General features: G+C 49.1%; 1 protein-coding gene across 2 annotated transcripts in view; it reads right to left on the bottom strand.

Moving 5' to 3' along the window:
* LOC140489171 (beta-1,4-mannosyl-glycoprotein 4-beta-N-acetylglucosaminyltransferase-like) overlaps nucleotides 1-21584 on the bottom strand; it is a 60069-nt gene extending 38485 nt beyond the window's left edge. Inside the window, exon 1 of one of the 2 annotated variants that reach the window (XM_072588413.1) lies at nucleotides 21514-21584. The gene's annotated coding sequence lies outside the window, so the exon portion shown is untranslated. The remainder of the gene's footprint in view (nucleotides 1-21513) is intronic. The other variant, XM_072588415.1, reaches the window with a different exon arrangement.
* Between the last annotated feature and the right edge of the window lie 1501 nt (nucleotides 21585-23085).

Here is a 23085-nt window from a genome sequence, read left to right as displayed (position 1 = left end):
CACCCAGACCCATTCCCTTCTGACTAAAGGTGGTTTAAGCTCAGTTGCGAGACTAATCAAGAAAAAGGTTATCAATTTCAAGACGTGGTAGAAAAGGAAGCCAACTCAGCTACTGCAGTATTGTAAATTAATATTATTGGGATAGATAGAATTGTATTTCAATTTTTAAATAGTGTCACATGTAAATATTCTACTTTATCTACATTTCTTTTGGGAGAAACTTCTGTTTCATTGTTAAAACCAAATGTACAGCATTACAAGCTTACAGTTCAGTGGAAGACCACCACATTACATAACATACAGAAATATAAGACCCATCAAGCCAGGTTTCAGTCTGGGATCTGAGTTGTCGAGTCTAACATTAGATGGATCGTAACAACACAGCCAGTACTCACTGAAGAGCAGGGAAGCCAAGCAAGTAGTTTCTGGATCCAATTCATCTGCTCAAGCAATTCCAAATTTTGTCACTCTCAGCTTGTACTCTCAATAAGAACATAAAAGACTCTGAAGCAATACTATGCCTCCGACCATCAAGTTTGCTCTGCCATTTAATATGATTGTGATTGATCAGATTATGATCTCATCTCCAATTTTACATTTGTCCTCCCATAAACCTTGACTCCCTTGTCTGTCATAAACCTAACTTAGCCTTGAATAAACTCTATGACACTTGGCTGAAACTCACGTTCTTTTAGTTAAGCTGGAGTTGTTTCAAACATTTTGAAGGGTTTGTTACTGAGGCCGAGCAAGTTCTCACCTTATCTTACCAAATTCACCTCATTAATTGGCCACTATGGCATCTCACACCAATTTCAGCCCCATCTTTCCAGGTGAAGTCACCTGACAAAGGAGCAGCACTCTGGAGCTTCAAAGTTTGGGAGAAGATTTGTAGCTCGGGTGCTCGTTGTTGTGGTTCTGTTCGCCGAGCTGGGAATTTGTCTTGCAAATGTTTCGTCCCCTGTCTAGGTGACATCCTCAGTGCTTGGGAGCCTCCTGTGAAGCGCTTCTGTCCTGTTCCTCCGTCATTTATAGCGGCAGAGACAGGCCACTATAAATGCCGGAGGAAACAGCACAGAAGCGCTTCACAGGAGGCTCCCAAGCACTGAGGATGTCACCTAGACAGGGGACGAAACGTTTGCAAGACAAATTCCCAGCTCGGCGAACAGAACCACAACAACTCTGGAGCTTGCAATTTCATAAACCTGTTGTTGGAGTATAACCTGGAGTCTTATGACTTCTGATTTTGTCCACTGCAGTCCAACACCAGCACCTCCACATCACTCAGTTGGTGTAGTCTCAGCTCTCTGAAAGGCACGGACTTTCTTCCTTCAATGCTTGGTAATGTCCTTTTCTACTCTGCCTCACTCACCATCTCTGCTACAGTACATACTGGATCTAAAAATCTGTTCTGGAGGTTTGCTCCTGCTTTTAGGGAGGTTTTAAACTAATTTGGTGGGGTGGGGGCTGGTACACAGAGTAGATGTAAAGTCAGGAGCAAGGTCCAATACTCAGAGTTCAGCAGGCAGAGGAGACATAGGCAGCCTAAGGCAAATGGGAGGACTGGAAGACTAAAAAGTTGTACTTATTTTAAATGCAAGGAGCCTGACTGGTCAGGTGCATGAACTCAGCACTGAAAATGTGTTGCTGGAAAAGCGCAGCAGGTCAGGCAGCATCCAAGGAACAGGAGAATCGACGGTTCAGGCATCAGCCCTTCTTCAGGAATGTTGATCAGCTTGTAAGAATACAACATTGCTGCAATCAGAGACATGTTTGAAGGGAGGACAGGGCTGGCACTCCACATTCCAATATGTTTCAAGCATGATTTTGGAAGGGTGGAGTGTAGAATGAGAGAGAGGTGGGGCATTACATGGAGAGATAGCCAGCAAATGAGGGAGGATGTCATTTGAAGAGCCTATATAGGTAGAAAAATACATTTTTTAAAAAGGTCATGATATGGAGATGCCAGTGTTGGACTGGGGTGTACAAAGCTTAAAAATCACAACACCAGGTTATAGTCCAACAGCACTAGCTTTCGGAGTGCTGCTCCTTCATCAGGTGGTTGTGGAGTATAAGCTTGTAAAACACAGGTCTTACAACATTAACCTCCACAACCACCTGATGAAGGAGTGATGCTCCGAAAGCTAGTGCTTCCAAATAAACCTGCTGGACTATAACCTGGTGTTGTGTGATTTTTAACTAAAACAAAAGGTGATTACTTTGCTGGGATTACACCACAGACCTCCCAAAAGAGACAGTGATTGAGGAGCAGAAATATAGGCCAGTCACAGAGAGGGGAATAAGGTTCAGTAGGGGATTTCAACTTTGCTAACATTAACTCAGATCGCCTTACAATCAAAGGATTAAACAGATTTGAATTTTTATAAGTGCATCAGGAGAGCTTTTTGTGCCAGTGCATAGATAATCTGACTAGAGATGGGGGGGCAGAACGAGACCTAACCATAGGGAATCTGGTCAAGTGGTTGAAGGGTAGGTGGGGAAGAGCATTTTGGGGATAGTGATCAAGTTTCAAAGGCATTAAGGGAAGGGATAAGGACAGAGCAGAAATTAAAGTGGGGGGGGGGGGGGTGGAGGGGGAAGAGAGGAGGGAAAGAAGCCAATTTCGATATCATTCGACAAAATCTGGAAAACTGGAAGCAACGACTTGCAGGTAAGTCTATATTTGTAAGAGTGAAAGGGCAACAAGTCCTAGATGTCAAGGTTTAGAAAGTGTGATGAAGAAAAAGGAGGAAGCATACATTAGTAAGTAGATCGTTCAGGAGTATAAAGTGTGTTAGGCGGCCTTAAAGAAATTAGGAAGAGTAGCCATAAAATATCTTCAACAGATAGGATTAAGGCAAGCTCCATGCAGTCTAAACCTATGTTTAGAGCAAGAGGATTACCAGGAAAAGAGTGAAGCCTATGAGAAACCAAAGGGCAATGTGTGCATGGAGCCAGAGGATGTGGGGGAGATCTCAAGGGAATACTTCTCATCCAAATTTGATGGAGAAAGATACTGTAACTTGAGATTTCAGTTGGGATAGAGACAGCATGTTAAGATTAACAAAGGAGGAGGTACTAGATGTTTTAGTGGGCATACAGGTGCATAAATCCCCAGACCCTGATGAGATGTATCCCATCCTGTAAGGGAGGAGATTGCTGGGGCCCTGGCAGAGATATTTGATACCTACACAGATGACAAAAGGAATAATTTTGTTCCTTTATTCCAAGAGGACAGCAGGAATAGGAGAGGTAAATCCAGTTAGTTTGGTATGGAAGTTATTGTAAAAAAAGCATTCCGAGGGACAGGATTAAACATTTGAAAAAGCAGGAATTGGTCAAGGATCGATAGTCAGCACTGATTTATTTGGAGATCATATCCAACTAATTCAGTTGAGACTTTTTTGAAAAAAAAAGTGTGACTAGAATCATAGAATCCTTACAGTGCGGAAACAGGCCATTCGGCCCAACAAGTCCACACTGACCCTCCGAAGATGTATCCAACCTAAACCCATTCCCTACCCTATTACTCTATATTTACCCCTGACTAATGCACCTAACCGACACATCCCTGGACACTGAGCAATTTAGCATCACTAATCCACCTAACTTTGCACATCTTTGGACTGTGAGAGGAAACCAGACACTCAGAGGAAACCCACACAGACTCAGAGAATGTGCAAACGCCACACAGACAGTTGCCAGAGGCTGGAATTGAACCCGGGTCCCTGGTGCTGTGAGGATTTCGTGCTAATCACTGTGCTGCCCTAAATAGATTAATCACGGTAGTGTAGTTTAAATGGTTTATATGGACTTCAGTAAGGCCTCTGACAACATCTCACATGGAATATAGACCAAAACGCTAACAGTCCACAGGATTCAAGGCAAGTTGGCAAACTGAACCCAAAATGGTTCCCTTATTAGACCTCCAAAACTACATCATCTTGCACTTATCAGGATTAAATTTCATCTGCAGTTACTCTGCTCAATTTACCAGCTGATCTATAGACTGTAACCTGAGACCATTCTCCACGCTACCAACAGCACCAATTTACATGGCATCTGCATACGGACGAATTATACTTCGACATTCACATCCAAGCTGCTAAATGTACACAACAGCAGCAAGGGTCCCAGCATCAATCCCTGTGGTACCCTGCTGATCATAGGCTTCTAATCACAACCATCCACCAACCTTCATTAGCCAGGGGGTAGAATTTAGGAGTAAATTAATAAACAACATTGCTTAGGCCCCAGATGGAATAGTGTGTGTAGTTCTGATCACCATACTATTGGAAGGACATGATCACACTGGATAGGGGGCAGAGGAGATTCACCAGGATGTTGCTGGTGCAGCATTGAAATGCAGAAGTGTCCTGTAAGTGGATCAGAGATGTTCCACTCACTGAAAGCATAGAAGATCTTTCTCCAGAGATATGTGTCGTAACAGATCTGGGCAGGTTAACTGAAAATATTCACAAATTGAGAGGTGCTCCCGATATCCAAGACAGACCTCCCTGGATTTTTCATTGGATACTGCCACAAATCCCTCCTGAGGCCATGTCATTCGGAATCTAATAAGGATCTACCTGGTCTCCACAGCTCTCTACCAAAACAGAATTACACAGAGACTGAAAACCCACAGAGGAAAAGAAACTTCTCATTGTATTTTCAATCTCTGCCTGATACACCTTATCCTTAAGGAATTTTGAAAAAAAGAGAACTGGAGTGAGCTCAAAGTCAAAATAACAACAGAATGTTTGCGAAACTCAGTAAGTCTGAGTATCCATGGAGATAGGAACAGGTTAACAGTGAATCTAAAATTACCATTGTTTTTCAAAAGCCGTGTCCCTTTATCCATGTCTCTCCAACAAGAGGAGTATCTGTCCTGCATCTACTCTGTCGAAGTCCAATCAGGGTTTTATCAAAACCATATAAAGATCACCTTTCATCTTAAATGAGTAAAGGTTACATAGAACATAGAACAGTACAGCACAGAACAGGCCCTTCAGCCCACGATGTTGTGCCGACCATTAATCCTCATGTATGCACCCTCAAATTTCTGTGACCATATGCATGTCCAGCAGTCTCTTAAATGTCCCCAATGACCTTGCTTCCACAACTGCTGCTGGCAATGCATTCCATACTCTCAACTCTCTGTGTAAAGAACCCGCCTCAGACATCCCCTCTATACTTTCCTCCAGGAGAAAGTGAGGACTGCAGATGCTGGAGATCAGAGCTGAAAATGCGCAGCAGGTCAGGCAGCATCCAAGGAGCAGGAGAATCGACGTTTTGGGCATAAGCCCTTCCTCCAACCAGCTTAAAACTATGACCCCTCGTATTAATCATTTCTGCCCTGGGAAATAGTCTCTGGCTATCCACTGTATCTATGCCTCTCATTATCTTGTATTATGTTGTACAGGCTCAACCTTTTGTCACATAATAAGCCCATTATCTCAGGAGTGAGTCAAGAGAGTCTTCTTTCAACTGCTTCTAATGCAATATCCTTCTTCAAATATGGAGACCACAACTGTACACCGTAGTGCAGATGTGGTCTCACCAAGGCCCTGTACAGTTGCAATAAAACATCACTATTTTCATATTCCAGTCACCTTACAATAAACAACCATCCCCATCGCATTCCCAATCATCTGCTGTTATCTGCAAAGGAACCTTTTAAGATACATGTATTAGGAAACCCAGATCCTGAGTTCTGCAATCTATGTTTTATTTTCATTCACGGAGTGAAGGTGTCGGAGTGAAGGTGTCACTGGCTATGCCAGCATTTATTGTGCATCCCTAATTGCCCAGACAGCAGTTAAAAGTCAACCACATTTGCGTCTGGGGTCACATTTTGGCCCGACCAGGTAGGGCAGTTTCATTCCTTAAAAAGGGCATTATCAGCCAGGTGGGTTTTTACAACATGATCACCTTTAGACTCTTAATTCCAGATTTTTATTAAATTCAACTTCCTCTATCTGCTGCAGAGGAGTTGAACCTGGGTCCCCACAGCATTACCTGTGTCTCTCGATAAGCCACTGAGCCATTGCTTCCCCAACTCATACAAGATGTGGATAAACATGAAGCCTGAATGCCAAGGTCACTATTTCATCAAGTCTAACAAGGATTGGATTGGAACCCAGGCATGTCGAACATGACGGATTAGCAGCCCATCACTGTAACCTCTCAACCACCTCATCATGCAAATTCCATTTATAGAAACACACTGCCATTAGAAAAATACAATGTTCACACCTTATACTCCAGATGCCAAAAGTTTCTCCACTCAACTAATCTGTTGAGGTCCCTTTGAAGACTCAACCTCCTCTGGAGGACATACTTTCTCATCCACCTTGATCATTAGCAGTTAAGACAAATGCTGGGGACCACACTGGGAAACACACCATCCATGTAGAGTGAGCAAGCTAACATTGAGTCTAGATGACTTTTCATCTTTAGCAACTGTATATTCCATCCCACATCTAAATCATCGACATTAGCCATTTGTCACCTGTCAAGGCCCCCAACCCCGATGACTGTGACCTTCCACTGGTTACAGCTGACCAACCTGGGCAGCACGGTGGCGAGCACTGCTGCCTCAGCACCAGGGAAGGGGATCGATTCCAGCTGTTTGTGTGGAACTTGCAGAGTCTCTATGCTGGTGGGGTTTCCTCCTCCAAAGATGGTGGATTGGTCATGCTAAATTGCCCCGTAATGTTCAGCGACGTACACGTTAGGTGAGTTAACAATAGTAAATGTGGTGTTACGAGGATAGGGTGGCATGCCGTTTGGAGGATCAATAGGCTAAAAGGTAGTCTATCTGAACTAAGGATTCTATGATTCAACCCAAAAGCCCTATTAAACAACCAATTCTTTATCCATGCAATGTTACCCTCCCCTCAAACCATATGTTCTACCTTGTGTCACCTTTGATGTAGAACCTTATTGAATGAGTTTTAGAAATTCAAGTATACCAGACCTACAGGTTATCCTTTGTCCAAAAATAAATAAAAACTACATAGTTTCGTGAAGGAGAAGTAGTGTTATGGTAATGCTTCCTGATCACAATGCTGATCTCTAAACGTCCTGCTACAACCTCTCTAAATCATGGTTGGGGGGGGAAAAGTGAGAGAGAGCGAGAGAGAGAGAACGCGAGAGAGAAGGTGGTGGCTTAGTGGTAACAGAACTCGACGAGTAATCCAGACTGCTGACCGATGTTCTGGGAATGTGGGTTCAAATCCCACTGCCACAGACAATTAAATTGGAATTCAATTAAATTCTGGAACCAAAGAAAAACTAATGACGACCATGCAACTGCTATGGAATTGTTGTAAAAATCCGTGTGGTTCAGTAATACCTTTTAAAAAGAAGGAAATTTACCAGTTTGGCCTAAATGTGACTCCATGTGGGTAATTCTTAGCTGCCCTCTGGGCAATTAGGGATGGGTAATAAATACTGGCCTAGCCAGTGCCACCCATAAGTTCCATGTGTCTGCCAAGAGGCCTAGGCTAATGTTAGTGTTAGTTTTCCACTTTCTAATTCATTTCTGCCTCACAGTGAGTCTGCTGAGATCTTTCCAGAATCCAAAAACATTCAGGAGGATTTAACCAATGTATTCACTAGCGCAACAGACACTTCCTTTAAAATCCTAGGATGTAGGCCCTATTAGTTTAGTACTCACCTTATTGTAGATGATCCAGTTTCTGCCATTTCTACTACATCACTGTAATCTGAAATTCCTCACAAACCACACTGTGCTGCAATCCCAATATTACGTTCCAACTCAGTCCTCCATCTTGGCTGTTCTCCTTCCATCACATTTTTCCCCCGTCCCCAATAGACCCTCCATCTCCCTCTTTGCATGCCACTGGAGGGCTCAAATCTCCAATTGCTACCAGCCAGAAGACAAGGGCAGAGTGTGGTGCTGGAAAAGCACAGCCGGTCAGGCAGCATCCGAGGAGCAGAGGAATCAACGTTTCAGGCATAAGCCCTTCATCCTGATGAAGACTCTCCTGGTGCTCAGATGGTGCCTGAGCGGCTGTGGTTTTCGCCAGCATCTGTAGTCCTTCTTTTTGCCTAGAAGTCAAGAGCAGCAGATACATGGGAACACCACCACCTGCCAGCCATTCACCATCCTGACTTGGAAGCTTTATCACTGCACCTTCACTGTCACTGGGCCAAAATGCTGGAACTCTCTCCCAATCAGCAATATGGGTTGAACTCCATCCCCTTGAACAGCAGTGGGGGCAACCTCACCTCAATGTTTACTTGTCTTCTGCCACTTGTGATATTGGGGGGGGTGAAATCATGCAGCACTCCCCGTGAACAACTCCACTTTTAATGTTTATAAACATATCTCAAAGACCCCTCCATTCCTTTATTTCCCTTCACATCTTTTGAAACAAGCTGGAACAGGAAAAAGGAGCACCACAATAGGTCACTCCAGATTTTAAGTTGCTCATAGGTGGGCAGGGGATTTTCATTCAGTAACTTTATTAATTAGTGCTTACATATTGGACTTTGACAACACCAAGTACAGTTGTAAGTAGCACTAGAAATGGCAAATCACAGGATACTGTTCAACCGTCAGCCGACTAGGCCAGTAGAATGGGCACACCCCCCTGCCTAATTATTTCCCCCAATCCCACACCTCCCCAGTCAACCCTACAGCCCCATGCACCTCCCCTGCACATTCCCCCAACCACTACAAAGACAAGACCAACTTAACTAAATCTTTGCAAAGCTGCCAGTTAATCATAGGGGATATGCACAATTCCTGATGTTTGACACTGCAGAATAAACAGTATGAACATTAGTGAATAGCCTGAACTTATCACTGAGAATTGTTTGGCAGCATTTTGGACACACTCCCACCACCCTCCACAGCCCAACCAGCACGCTGCTGCCCGGTGGCTTTGGTGAGGATTCTGGGGCAGTAACCCACAATCCTTCAATGGCACAATGACAATCCGAGACACATGACACTCCATTCCACAGCTCAGTCACCCAACAAATCTGCTGGGGAGTACATCCGCACTAACAGGTAAACCATTGCTCTCCTCAAAACAGAGCTGGAGTGACACAACATCCAACATGACACAAACCAAAACATAATGATTCAGTAGGTACCACTGCTGCCTCTCAGCACCAAGTTCGGGCGACTGTGTGGATTTGTCTGTGTGGATTTCCTCTGGATACTCTGGTTTCCTCCCACAGTCCAAAGATGTGCAGGTTAGGGGGACTGGCCATGCCATGTTGTCCTGTAGTGTCCTGTAGTGTGCGCTAGGTGAGTTAGCCATGAGAAATGCAGGGTTACAGGGATGTAGTGGGTCTGGGTGGAGTCGATGGGCTGAACAGCCTCCTTCCACACTGTACGGATTTTATGATTTATGTAGGGTAGTCCACCTGCAGTCTCCTCAATCCAGTCTCAAGGGCTTTGATTGTAAGAAAGCCACAATAGTCATAGTATTACTGACAATCACCAGCGTACTCCTCAAAATACATTCTGTTCATACATCAAGAATCAAGCAGACAGGACCATGCAGATCAGCTTACTGTTCCAAGGACTGCTCTTCAACAAGACGTAATTGCTCTGTGCTGAGATGGAGCAGTCCCAAGAAACACAGATCCATAGGACAATTCAAATTTGTGTTATCTAAAATGTCAGGCACTAAAACAATTTAAAATATAAGCAACATCAAAAATTCACCCAGGGTGAGAGGAAATAATCATTCCAGGTTAGAACATCTGTACGAAAGACAAAAAAAAAGGGTAAATAAAACAGGAAAGTAAAGGAGCGTTCCTGATTAAAAGAGATTCTAGAATTATGAAGGCTTTTAGACCAAAGAATCAACGGTTTTGTCACAATCTTCTTCCACTTTCCTTAGTTTAGCATGGGGCTGTCCAGCTTTCCCTGCAATACATCAGCACTACTCCTTGTAACCACTTCCAAGGGGCGCAAGTTCCACATTCTCACCAATCCCCGAGCAAAGGCGGCACGGTGGCATAGTGGTTAGCACTGCTGCCTCACAGCGCCAGAGATCCGGGTTCAATTCCCGACTCAGGCGACTGACTGTGTGGAGTTTGCACGTTCTCCCCGTGTCTGCGTGGGTTTCCTCCGGGTGCTCCGGTTTCCTCCCACAGTCCAAAGATGTGCAGGTCAGGTGAATTGGCCATGCTAAATTGCCCGTAGTGTTAGGTAAGGGGTAGATGTAGATGTAGATGTAGGGGTATGGGTGGGTTACGCTTCGGCGGGGCGGTGTGGACTTGTTGGGCCGAAGGGCCTGTTTCCACACTGTAAGTAATCTAATCTAATCTAATCTAATCAAAGACAGACTTCCTTCTGATTGGATTTACTGCTTATAATTTTGGTCCCTCGTCTGGCTGCCTTCACTTCTCTAGATTACCACATCAAGGGACAGCCCTCCCTTAGCTGGAGAAAGTGTATGCCACACTTCTTGGAAGATTCAACTTTGCTGTTCTGCTATCATTCCAGGCAATTTTTCTGGACCTTCTCTAATATATCATTAGCTGTTTATTAAAAAAATACATGAGAACTGTACATTGCAGAACTAATCAAAGGTCTGCACATCAGATACAACCTGTTTAGGTCCCAAGTCTCACTTTAGAAATATGCGGCTTAAATTTTGTTATGACACCTCAGAGCTTGGTGATTTGAGAAGGGAATTAATATGCTGGCAGGGAGATTTGCTAGAGCTGCTCAAAAGGATTTAAACTATTAAGATGGGGTGGTGGGACTCAGGGAGAAAGTGGGGAAAGCGCTCAGTCTGAGACTGGTACAGTTGGGAAAACAGAACAGTACAGCACAGTACAGGCCCTTTGGCCCTCAATGTTGTACCAGCCTTTTTACCCTACTCTAACATCAGACTAACCTACATACCCTTCATTGTACTAGCTTCCATGTGTCAATCCAAGAGTCGCTTAAATGTCCCTAATGTGTCTGACTCCGCTACCACTGCTGGCAGTGCATTCCAAGAAGCAAGTCAAACAAACAGTCAGGGCAGACAGGAACAAAGCAGAGAACAAGGTAGGACTGATAAATTATACTGCATTTATTTCAATGCAAGAGGCCCAACAGGGAAAGCAGATGAACTCCAGGCATGGTTGGAAACATGGGACTGGGATAACACAGCAATTATAGAAACGTGGCTAAGAAATGGACAGGACTGGCAGCTTAATGTTCCAGGATATAAATGCTACAGGAAGGATAAAAAGGAAGGCGAGAGAGGAGGGGAACTGGCGTTTTTGACAAGGGATAACATTACGGCTGTATTTATGGAGGATATTCCCGGGAATGCATCCAGGGAAGTTATTTGGGTTGAATTGAGAAGAAAGAAAAGAATGATCAGGAGGAAGCATAGATCAAGTATATACAGCAGAGATAGAGTAAATCCTTAGAAGAGTATAAAGGCAGGAGGAGTATACTTAAGAGGGAAATCAGGAGGGGAAAAAAGGGGACAACTTTGGCAAACAGGGTTAAGGAGAATCCAAAGGGTTTTAAAAAATATATTAAAAGACAAAAGAGTAACTCGGGAGAGAACAGACCCCTCAAAAATCAACAAGGCAGTCTGTGTGTGGAACTGCAGGAGATGGGGGAACTTACTAAACGAGTATTTTGCATCAGTGCTTACTGTGGGGAAGGTCATGGAATATATAGAATGTGGGGAAATAGATGGTGACATCTTGAAAAATGTCCATTTACAGAGGTGGTGGTGCCGAATATCTTGAAATGCATAAAAGTGGATGAATCCTCAGGACCTGATCAGGTGTACCCTAGAACTCTGTGGGAAGCTAGAGAAGTGATTGCTGGGCCCCTTGCTGAGATATTTATATCATTGATAGTCACAGGTGAGGTGCTGGAAGACTAGAGGTTGACTAAGAAAGGTGGTAAGGAAAAGCAAGGGAATGAAAGACCAATGAGCCAGACATTCGTGGTGGGCAGGTTGTTGGAGGGAATCCTGAGGGACAGGATTTACATGTATTTGGAAAGGCAAGGACTGATTAGGGATAGTCAGCGTGGCTTTGTGCGTGGGAAATCATGTCTCACAAATTTGATTAAGTTTTCTGAAGTAACAGAGTTGATTGATGAGGACGGAGCAATGAATGTGATCTATATGGACTTCAGTAAAGCGTTCAACAAGGTTCCCATGGGAGACTGATTAGCAAGGTTATATCTCATGAAATACAGGGGGAACTCGCCATTTGGATACAGATTACAGCAGGAACTTGATCAAATGGGCTGAGGAGTGGCAGATGAAGTTTAGTTTAGATAAATGAGAGGTGCTGCATTTGGAAAGGCAAATCAGGGCAAGACTTATACAATTAATGGTGAGGTCTTAGGGAATGTTGCTGAACAAAGAGACGTTGGAGTGCAGGTTCACAGCTCCTTGAAAGTGGAGTCACAGGTAGATAGGACAGTGAAGGCGGCATTTGGTATGCTTTCCTTTTTTATCAGAACATTATAGGAGTTGGGAGGTCATGTTGCGGCTGTGCAGGACATTGGTTAGCCCACTTTTGTAATAGTGTATGCAATTCCAGTCTCCCTCCTATAAGGATGTTGTAAATCTTTTCTGAAGCCTTTCAAGGATGTTGCCAGGGTTTGACGTTTAGGGAGAGGGTGAATAGTCTGGGGTTATTTTTCCTGCAATGTCAGAGGCTCAGGGGTGACCTTATAGAGGTTTATAAAATCATGTAGACAAGATCTTTTCCCGGGGGTGGGGGAGTTCAGAATGAGAGGACACAGGTTTAGGGTGAGAGGAGAAAGATTTTAAAAGAGACCGAAGAGGCAACCTTTTCACATAAAGGGTTGTACATGAGCTGCCAGGGGAAATGGAGGAGGCTGGTATAATTACAACATTTAAAAGGGATCTGGATGGGTACATGAATACCAAGGGTTTAGAGGGATATGGGCCAAGTGCTGCCAAATGGGATTAGATTAATTTCGAATATCTGGTTGGCATGGATGAGTTGGACTGAAGGGTCTGTTTCTGTGCTGTACATCTCTATGACTATAAATGTACCTCTCAACCCCATTTTAGACTCACATTACAAGGAACAGGTACTATTTCTCCTAGTAGAGCACACCCCCTCACACTTCCCTTCAGTAAATGATATTTTCACACTAATTTTGCATTTGCTTTCCATGTAGTTTTGCATCATGGTGCAGTCCCCCTCTGTATGAACGAGAACAGCCAATAGGATGTCATTTGCATTCTGAAACTGTACTTTGATTTGTCATTAATATAAACAGTCAACAGTGGCCCCAACACCAATGGCCTGTACAACATGACTTCCTAGATTAGAGTGGTGCTGGAAAAGCACAGCAGGTCATGCAGCATCCAAGGAGCAGGAAAATTGACGTTTCGGGTAAAAGCCCTTCATCAGGAATGAGATCGCTCCAGTGCCAGAGGCTACCTGCCTCCTTTTTCTTGCTCCTCAGATGCTGCCTGACCTTGCTGTGATTTTCCAGCACTACTCGAATCTTGACTCTAATCTCCAGCATTTGCAGAACCCACTTCCACCACAAAGACTTCCCAACCAAGTAAACCAACAAACTTCAAACCATTTTGTTTTGTAGCCAGATTGCAAACATTCTCCAACTTGCCCCATACCTCCATGTACTCGCCCATTGGAGGGAGGTTGTCAGGCTATTCAAGCATTTATGTTAGGCCAGATTATATCTACATCATCCTTAACTACTCGGACAGTGCTTTAAAAGGATTCAATAAATTTGAGGAAACGTGAACCTCTTTTGTAATTCACACTATTACATTTGCCATTTCTCGATGAGTTTCTGCTATGTCTTTGAATAAAGAACATCCTTCCACCAGTGTTTGGCATAGTCCACACTTTTAACTCCCTTTTTAAATACATGAACTTCATTCCTCATTCATCTTGCATCATTCTCTTTCCTAATGAATTCTCATATCACAGTGACATCAGCATCTATCTTATCTTTCAATAGACACACATTACAAAAATGGGTGGGGGGGGGGGGGAAATAGGTGGGTTTTTGAGGAAGTGGAAAGGCTGCACAAGGACTTGACAGGCTAGGAGTTTGTATTCCATCTACCACTTCTTTGTCTAATGAGGACAAGTTTTGAAGGTATGCACTTTGGCAGGAAAATAGAGGCATAGACTGTGGGAATGGCTTTGGAATCAGGAAGCACAAAAGGATTTGAGAGTCTTGGTTCACAATTCTCAGTGAGCACACGGGGGAGGTGATGGCCTACAGGTATTACTGCTGGTCTGTTAATCGAGAGATGCAAGTAATGTGCTGGGGACCTGGGTTGGAGCTCTGCCAATGGCAGACGGTGAAACCGGAATTCAACAAAAGAAAGTGACGATCATGAAACCATTGTCGATTGTTATGAAAATACCATCAGGTTCACTAACGTCCATTCTTGCCTGAACTGGCCTACATGTAACTCCAGACTCTCAGCAATATGGTCAACTCTCAACTACCCCCAGGACAGGCAATAAATGGTGGCTTAGCCAGCGACATCCATGAATGAGATTTTAAAAAAGTTTCAGTTGACAATTTAAGAAGGTAAATGCAATGTTAGTCTTCTAGCCCCCTTGAAATGAATGCAAGAGCAGGAATGTATTGCAGAGGCTGTGCAAGGCTCTAGATGAACTGTATTTGGAATACTGTGAGCAGTTTTAGCTCAATTTATTGAAGTTACATAGATCATTGCTTGAAGGTAGCAGCAATGCGTAGCTAAATGAGAGCCATTGCAAAGTGATGCAAATGAGTTACAGCAGCTGAGTGAGGGGATGGCACATGTATAACACCACAGTAGCTCCATTCTCTGTCAAAATCTATAAGTTGCAGCATGACCTGTTATCATACTCTCTCAAATATACTGATTACCCTTTCTTGTCTCTCCAAGTATCATGGTTTTTTTTTAAAAGTTTTTACTGGCAAATGGTGAAATAAGATTCTTTATTATTTGTCATTTCACCATTATTCCCCTTGAGATTAATATTGGAATCAATTCACTGCCCTAGCCACTTTTTCATTTGTTTTTGTGCCTGCAATAGTACAGATGATAAGTGAACAGGGTTTAGGTGGTGTTTGGAGTGGAGTGTCGATGAAACAAATTGAGCATAGGGGTTGGTGTTTATACAGGATCAGTCACTTTGGGAAAGTATCTCTCTGATACACACTGCCCATTATTTCTCTAAGGTTCAAAGGTAGGTGGGACTTCTTGTGTTAAAAAAAATCTAAACGAGAAGTAAGTTACAGAAATTGCACTGAAGACTGTTTAGAGCACTACCAAACAAAAGCTGCAAGGACATAGCATTGAAGCATTTGATTAATTTAGTTTACAGCTGGCTGGAGAGGAAACAAACACTAATCAAACTATAAACACCAAAAAAAAAGCAGAGGAGACAAATGAGGCGGACTCAGTAGCAGAGATTATAGTAAACAGGAAATGCCAGAATTATTTGAATACTTCAAAAAAAACTGGGTTTTCAGGTGCAATTCAGTGACTTGAACAGAGTCACAAGGTTCTCTGTATCAATTCTGCAGAGTTATAGCAGGAGGCTAAATCTTAAATGCCATTACTCAGCAAGCACTGCACTATCAGGGTTGTCACTTCTCAAAAATGCTCCTGAACCAACGTCCCACTCTCGTCTGTATGCAAATAACCCACGGCACCAATGAGAGAAGAGCAGGAGAGTCATTACCAGTGGTCAGGGCCACTATTCATCTCTCAATCAACATCATGGAAACAATTCTGTGATCACCAGCCTGCATGTGGGAACTTGGTGGGTAAAGATTGGCTGCCAAGCTTGCTATGTTAACAGTCACCACGTTTCAGGAAGTATTGCCTTTGGCAAGTTCTGAAGTGATTGATAAACACATGTCTTTCTTTCCAGATAAGACTGTTAGGAGGTTGGGTTAAGGCCTCTCTGTATATGGATGACATCACAGTTTTCTGCACAGACTCACGAGCATCTGTGACCAGTTTGAATGGGCCTCGGGGCCAAGGTAAATCGCAGAAACAGCAAGGCCATGGTCTTTGGAAACTGGCTGACCAATCCTCTATCCCCTTCACCATCAGGACAAAACACCTGAAGGTGTTGTATATTTGGTTTGGAGGGCCTGGGACATGTGCCAAGTCTTGGGAGGAGCATGTCACTAAAGTAAAGCTGAAATTGGGCAGATAGGAGCACTGGTCACTCTCCATGGCAGGAAAAAACCTGGTCATCAGGTGTGAGGTACTCAGTGTTGTTTTAGATGGTGCAGATCTGGGCCAACTCCCAAGCCTCCGCTGCCACAGTCAGCCAGGCCATCTTCCACTTCATGTGCAGAACAAATTATTGACCATGTCTAAAGAGACACCATGTACAAAGAACAAAGATCTGAATGGCGGGGGTGGGGGGGGGGGGGGGGGGGAGGAGGTTGTGGAGGAGGAGGAGGAGGGGGAAAAAAAACACTCCCAATGCCACCCTCACACTGATGGCCACCTTTGTATGTGCAGCAATAAGCTGTACATGGATCCCAGTACGCAAACAAAGCATCACTACGTACTGAGGGTTCTACCTCTCCCCGGTGTTGCGAAGGATTGGCCTAGCCTCGCTGCCATGGGCAGACTATCAAAGTCATTTGGCAGAATGCCTCATCGCCAGTATTTTCAAGCAAGCACCAAGACATGACTTGGCTGGTGGCCTGAGATCCTTTATGCCCAGACTCTCTGTGCCACCGCACACTGCCCTTGAAGCAGCTGTGTGGGGTAGAGACTGTTACACATCTCCTTCTGGAATGTGCCTATTGAAAGGAAGTCTGGAGAGGAACGCAATGGTATATGTGGAGGCTGGTCCCGAGCAGCTCTGTGACACGTGACTCTGTGCTCTACGGTCTGTTTCCTTGGTCGTGCACTGAGACAAACATCAACTGCACCTGGAGGATTATCAGCTCAGTAAGAGACGCTCTTTGGTGTGTGCAAAACTTGCTGATATCCCAGTTAAAGGAGCTGACCTTGACCAAGTGTTACAGACAGAAACATTCCAAGATCCAGGACTACGTGCTGAGGGACACACTAAAGCTTGGTGCCAAGGCACGGTAGGGAAAGACCACCTCGTAAGGTCCTTCTGCCAAAGAATAACAGGTGTCCATTCAGTAATTGCCTTCAGTAATACCAAATGCCTTCCTCACCATCCTATCTACCTGCGACTCCACTTTCACATGCTCTGAGATCATCGGGGAACCTGAGACCATTTGCCAAAAATTAAGGTTCTTTAAAAAGTGTTGACACTGTTCAGAGCAATGCGTTGTATACGATAAATATAACAACTCCCCCTCCACCCGCCCCCCCCCAACCCTCCAGTGGGAGTCTGTCTGTCTCTCTCTGTGTGAGTGTGTCTCCTTCTCCCCTCCCACACTCACCCTCTCTCTCTCTCTCTCTCTGTGGGTGCGTGTCTCCCCCCTCCCTCTGTGTGAGTGTGCGTCTCCCCCCAAACCCCCCTCTCTCTCTGTGGGTAGGTGTCCCTGTCCCCCCTCTCTCTCTGTGTGGGTGGGTGTCCCCACCCCCATGAGAGTGAGTATCTCGCCCGCTCTCTGTGAGAGTATATGTTGCTCCCACCCCCCCCCCTGCCCCGCCCCTGTCGGGATACGTGTCTCTCCCCACCCACCCCCACTCTCTCTGTGTGGGTGCATCTCCCTCTCTCTCCCCATTCTCTGGGTGGGGGCGTGTCTCTCACCACCCCCTCCCCTCCCCTCCCCTCACTCACTGTGGGCGTGTCTCTCACCACCCCCTCCCCTCCCCTCACTCACTGTGGGCGTGTCTCTCACCACCCCCTCCCCTCCCCTCACTCACTGTGGGCGTGTCTCTCACCACCCCCTCCCCACCCCTCACTCACTGTGGGCGTGTCTCTCACCACCCCCTCCCCACCCCTCACTCACTGTGGGCGTGTCTCTCACCACCCCCTCCCCTCCCCTCACTCACTGTGGGCGTGTCTCTCACCACCCCCTCCCCACCCCTCACTCACTGTGGGCGTGTCTCTCACCACCCCCTCCCCTCCCCTCACTCACTGTGGGCGTGTCTCTCACCACCCCCTCCCCTCCCCTCACTCACTGTGGGCGTGTCTCTCACCACCCCCTCCCCACCCCTCACTCACTGTGGGCGTGTCTCTCACCACCCCCTCCCCTCCCCTCACTCACTGTGGGCGTGTCTCTCACCACCCCCTCCCCTCCCCTCACTCACTGTGGGCGTGTCTCTCACCACCCCCTCCCCTCCCCTCCCCTCACTCACTGTGGGCGTGTCTCTCACCACCCCCTCCCCTCCCCTCACTCACTCACTGTGGGCGTGTCTCTCACCACCCCCTCCCCTCCCCTCACTCACTGTGGGTGTGTGTCAAATTCCCCCCTTCACTGTGTGGGCGTGTGTCTCACCCCCCCCCCTCCTCTGTGTGGGCGTGTGTCTCACCCCCCCCCTCCTCTGTGTGGGCGTGTGTCTCACCCCCCCCCTCCTCTGTGTGGGCGTGTGTCTCACCCCCCTCTGTGTGGGCGTGTGTCTCACCCCCCTCCCCCTTCTCTGTTTGGGTGTGTGTCTCACGCCCCCCCCCCCCCCCCTTTCTCTGTGTGGGCGTGTGTCTCACTCCCCCCTTCGCTCACTGTGGGTGTGTGTCACACCTCCCCTTCTCTGTGTGGGTGTGTGTCTCACCGTGTGTGTGTGTGTGTGTGTGTGTGTGTGTGGACGTGTGTCTCATCCCCCTTCTCTCTCTCTCTCTCTGTGTGGGTGTGTCTCCCACCCCCCTCTTCTGTGTGTGTATGTCTCTCCCCCACCCCCCCTTCACTCACTGTGTATGTGTATTGGTGTGTGTCTCACCCCCCCCTGTGTGGGTGTGTTTCACCACCCCCTTGTGTGTGTGTGTGTGTGTGTGTGTGTGTGTGTGTCTCCCTCACACCCCTCTTGTGTGTGTCTCCCCCCTCCCTTCACTCACTGTATGTGTGTCTCCCCCCTCACTTCACTCACTGTGTGTGTGGGTGTGTGTCTCACCCCCCCCCCTCTCTCTTGGGGGGGAGGGGTTGGGGGGGCCGGGGGACAGGGGGTGTCCGTCACTTGCCCCCGGGGTACGCGTGGGGGAGTCTCTGTCACTCTCTCCCCCGAGGGGGGTGGGGGTGTCTCCGTCACCTCTCTCCCCCGAGGGGGGTGGGGGTGTCTCCGTCACCTCTCTCCCCCCGAGGGGGGTGGGGGTGTCTCCGTCACCTCTCTCCCCCGAGGGGGGTGGGGGTGTCTCCGTCACCTCTCTCCCCCGAGGGGGGTGGGGGTGTCTCCGTCACCTCTCTCCCCCGAGGGGGGTGGGGGTGTCTCCGTCGCTCTCTCCCCCCCCGGGGTCGGGGGTGTCTCCGTCGCTCTCTCCCCCCCCGGGGGTGGGGGTGTCTCTGTCGCTCTCTCCCCCCCCGGGGGTGGGGGTGTCTCTGTCGCTCTCTCCCCCCCCGGGGGTGGGGGTGTCTCTGTCGCTCTCTCCCCCCCCGGGGGTGGGGGTGTCTCTGTCGCTCTCTCCCCCCCCGGGGGTGGGGGTGTCTCTGTCACTCTCCCCCCCGGGGGTGGGGGTGTCTCTGTCACTCTCCCCCCCGGGGGTGGGGGTGTCTCTGTCACTCTCCCCCCCGGGGTGTGGGGGTGTCTCTGTCACTCTCCCCCCAGGGGTGGGGGTGGGGGTGTCTCTGTCACTCACCCCCCCCGGGGGTGGGGGTGTCTCTGTCGCTCTCTCCCCCCCCGGGGGTGGGGGTGTCTCTGTCACTCTCCCCCCCGGGGGTGGGGGTGTCTCTGTCACTCACCCCCCCCGGGGGTGGGAATGTCTCTGTCACTCACCCCCCGGGGGTGGGGGTGGGGGTGGGGCTGGGGGTGTCTCAGTCACTCTCCCCCCGGGGGTGGGGGTGTCTCTGTCACTCTCCCCCCGGGGGTGGGGGTGTCTCTGTCACTCACCCCCCCCGGGGGTGGGGGTGTCTCTGTCACTCACCCCCCGGGGGTGGGGGTGGGGGTGGGGGTGGGGGTGTCTCAGTCACTCTCCCCCCGGGGGTGGGGGTGTCTCTGTCACTCTCCCCCCGGGGGTGGGGGTGTCTCAGTCACTCACCCCCCCCGGGGGTGGGGGTGTCTCAGTCACTCACCCCCCCCGGGGGTGGGGGTGTCTCAGTCACTCACCCCCCCCGGGGGTGGGGGTGTCTCTGTCACTCACCCCCCCCGGGGGTGGGGGTGTCTCTGTCACTCACCCCCCCCGGGGGTGGGGGTGGGGGTGGGGGTGTCTCTGTCACTCTCCCCCCGGGGGTGGGGGTGTCTCTGTCACTCACCCCCCCCGGGGGTGGGGGTGTCTCTGTCACTCACCCCCCCCGGGGGTGGGGGTGGGGGTGTCTCTGTCACTCTCCCCCCGGGGGTGGGGGTGTCTCTGTCACTCACCCCCCCCGGGGGTGGGGGTGTCTCTGTCACTCACCCCCCCCGGGGGTGGGGGTGGGGGTGTCTCTGTCACTCTCACCCCGGGGGTGGGGGTGTCTCTGTCACTCACCCCCCCCGGGGGTGGGGGTGTCTCTGTCACTCTCCCCCCGGGGGTGGGGGTGTCTCTGTCACTCTCCCCCCAGGGTTGGGGGTGGGGGTGTCTCTGTCACTCACCCCCCGGGGGTGGGGGTGTCTCTGTCACTCACCCCCCCCGGGGGTGGGGGTGTCTCTGTCACTCACCCCCCCCGGGGGTGGGGGTGTCTCTGTCACTCTCCCCCCCCGGGGGTGGGGGTGTCTCTGTCACTCTCCCCCCCCGGGGGTGGGGGTGTCTCTGTCACTCTCCCCCCGGGGGTGGGGGTGTCTCTGTCACTCTCCCCCCGGGGGTGGGGGTGTCTCTGTCACTCTCCCCCCGGGGGTGGGGGTGTCTCTGTCACTCACCCCCCCCCCCCCGGGGGTGGGGGTGTCTCTGTCACTCACCCCCCCCCCCCCCCGGGGGTGGGGGTGTCTCAGTCACTCACCCCCCCCGGGGGTGGGGGTGTCTCTGTCACTCTCCCCCCGGGGGTGGGGGTGTCTCTGTCACTCACCCCCCCCAGGGGTGGGGGTGTCTCTGTCACTCCCCCCCCGGGGGTGGGGGTGTCTCTGTCACTCACCCCCCCCCCCCCCGGGGGTGGGGGTGTCTCTGTCACTCTCCCCCCGGGGGTGGGGGTGTCTCTGTCACTCTCCCCCCGGGGGTGGGGGTGTCTCTGTCACTCTCCCCCCGGGGGTGGGGGTGTCTCTGTCACTCTCCCCCCGGGGGTGGGGGTGTCTCTGTCACTCTCCCCCCGGGGGTGGGGGTGTCTCTGTCACTCACCCCCCCCGGGGGTGGGGGTGTCTCTGTCACTCACCCCCCCCGGGGGTGGGGGTGTCTCTGTCACTCACCCCCCCCGGGGGTGGGGGTGTCTCTGTCACTCACCCCCCCCGGGGGTGGGGGTGTCTCTGTCACTCACCCCCCCCGGGGGTGGGGGTGTCTCTGTCACTCACCCCCCCCGGGGGTGGGGGTGTCTCTGTCACTCACCCATCTCCCGCCGACGGTCCCTCACATTCGGCTCGAGCCGCCGCCGCAGAGAATCCGCACCGTCCCCTTAAAGGGACCGCTCACTGTATCCCTTAAAGGGACCGCCCTCTGTATCCCTTAAAGGGACCGCCCTCTGTATCTCTTAAAGGAACCGCCCTCTGTCTCCCTTAAAGGGACCGCCCTCTGTCTCCCTTAAAGGGACCACCCTCTGTATCTCTTAAAGGGGCTGTCCTCTGTCTCCCTTAAAAGGACCACCCTCTGTCTCCCTTAAAGGGACCACTCTCTGTATCTCTTAAAGGGGCCGTCCTCTGTCTCCCTTAAAAGGACCGCCCTCTGTCTCCCTTAAAAGGACCACCCTCTGTCTCCCTTAAAGGGACCACCTCCCATCTGCCTTAAAGGGATTGCCCTCTGTCTGCCTTAAAGGGATCGCCCTCTGTCTCCCTTAAAGGGACCACCCTCTGTCTCCCTTAAAGGGAACACCACCCCCCCCCCCCCACCCTCGTCCACCTTAAAGGGACCACCCTCCATCTCTCCTTAAAGGGATTGCCCTCACTCTTAGCATTACTTACAAATGCATCAGCAGCCGGTGGCCTTGTGGTGATGAGGTTGAGCATGCTGGTTCTCTCACCACCTATGGCCGACAGGGATGAAGATAAGGCTGAAGCATTCACAACCATCTTCAGGCAGAAGTGCCGTGTACATGATCCATCTCAACCTCCTCCAGTGGTACGCAGCATCAAAGATGCCAGTCTTCAGCCAATTCAATTCACTACATGTGATATCAAGAGACCATTGGAGGCACTGGATACTGCAAAGGTCATGCTGCTCCCCAAGCCAAGCTCTCCCAGTGCAGTTACAACACTGGCATCTACCCAGTGATGTGGAAAACTGTCCAAAAAGCAGGACAAGCTCAAACCAGCCAAGTACCACCCAATCAGTCTTCTCTGAATCATCAGTAAGGTGATGGTAGGTGTCAATGACAGTGCTATCAAGCAGCAGCTGTTCAGTGATGGCCAAGTCCCAGAGCCACTCATTACAGCCTTAGTAGAAACATGGATATGAGGGTGAGGTGAGAGTGACACCCCTTGACATCAAGGCTATTTCAACCAAACGTGGCATCAAGGAGTCCTAACAAACCTGGAATCAACGGATATCGGGGACAAACTCTCTGCTGGTTGGAGTCATACCTGGTATAGAGTAACTAGGCTGTGGTTGTTGGAGGTCAGTCATCTCAGCTCTAGCTCATCTCTGCAGAAGTTCCTCAGAATAGCATCCTACACCCAACAAATTTCAGCTGCTTCATCATTGACCTTCATAGAATCAAAGAATCCCTCCAGTGTGGAAGGGATTCAGCCTATCACCCCAGCACTGATCCTCTGAAGACCCAAACCTAGCCCTTTACCCTATCCCCGTAAACCCGCTTTAACCATAGCAAATCTACCTAACTTGCACATCCCTGGACACTACAGACAAGTTAGCATGGCCAATCCTTCTAACCTGCACATCATTGGATTGTGGGAGAAAAAATGGAGCACTTGGCAGAAACCCACACAGACATGGGGAGAACATGCA

The sequence above is a fragment of the Chiloscyllium punctatum genome, chromosome 18 (assembly GCF_047496795.1).
Source record: "Chiloscyllium punctatum isolate Juve2018m chromosome 18, sChiPun1.3, whole genome shotgun sequence".
Classification (NCBI taxonomy): Eukaryota; Metazoa; Chordata; class Chondrichthyes; order Orectolobiformes; family Hemiscylliidae; genus Chiloscyllium; species Chiloscyllium punctatum.
Note: the sequence above shows the minus strand (reverse complement) of the source record. Positions and strands in the feature narration are given on the sequence as shown.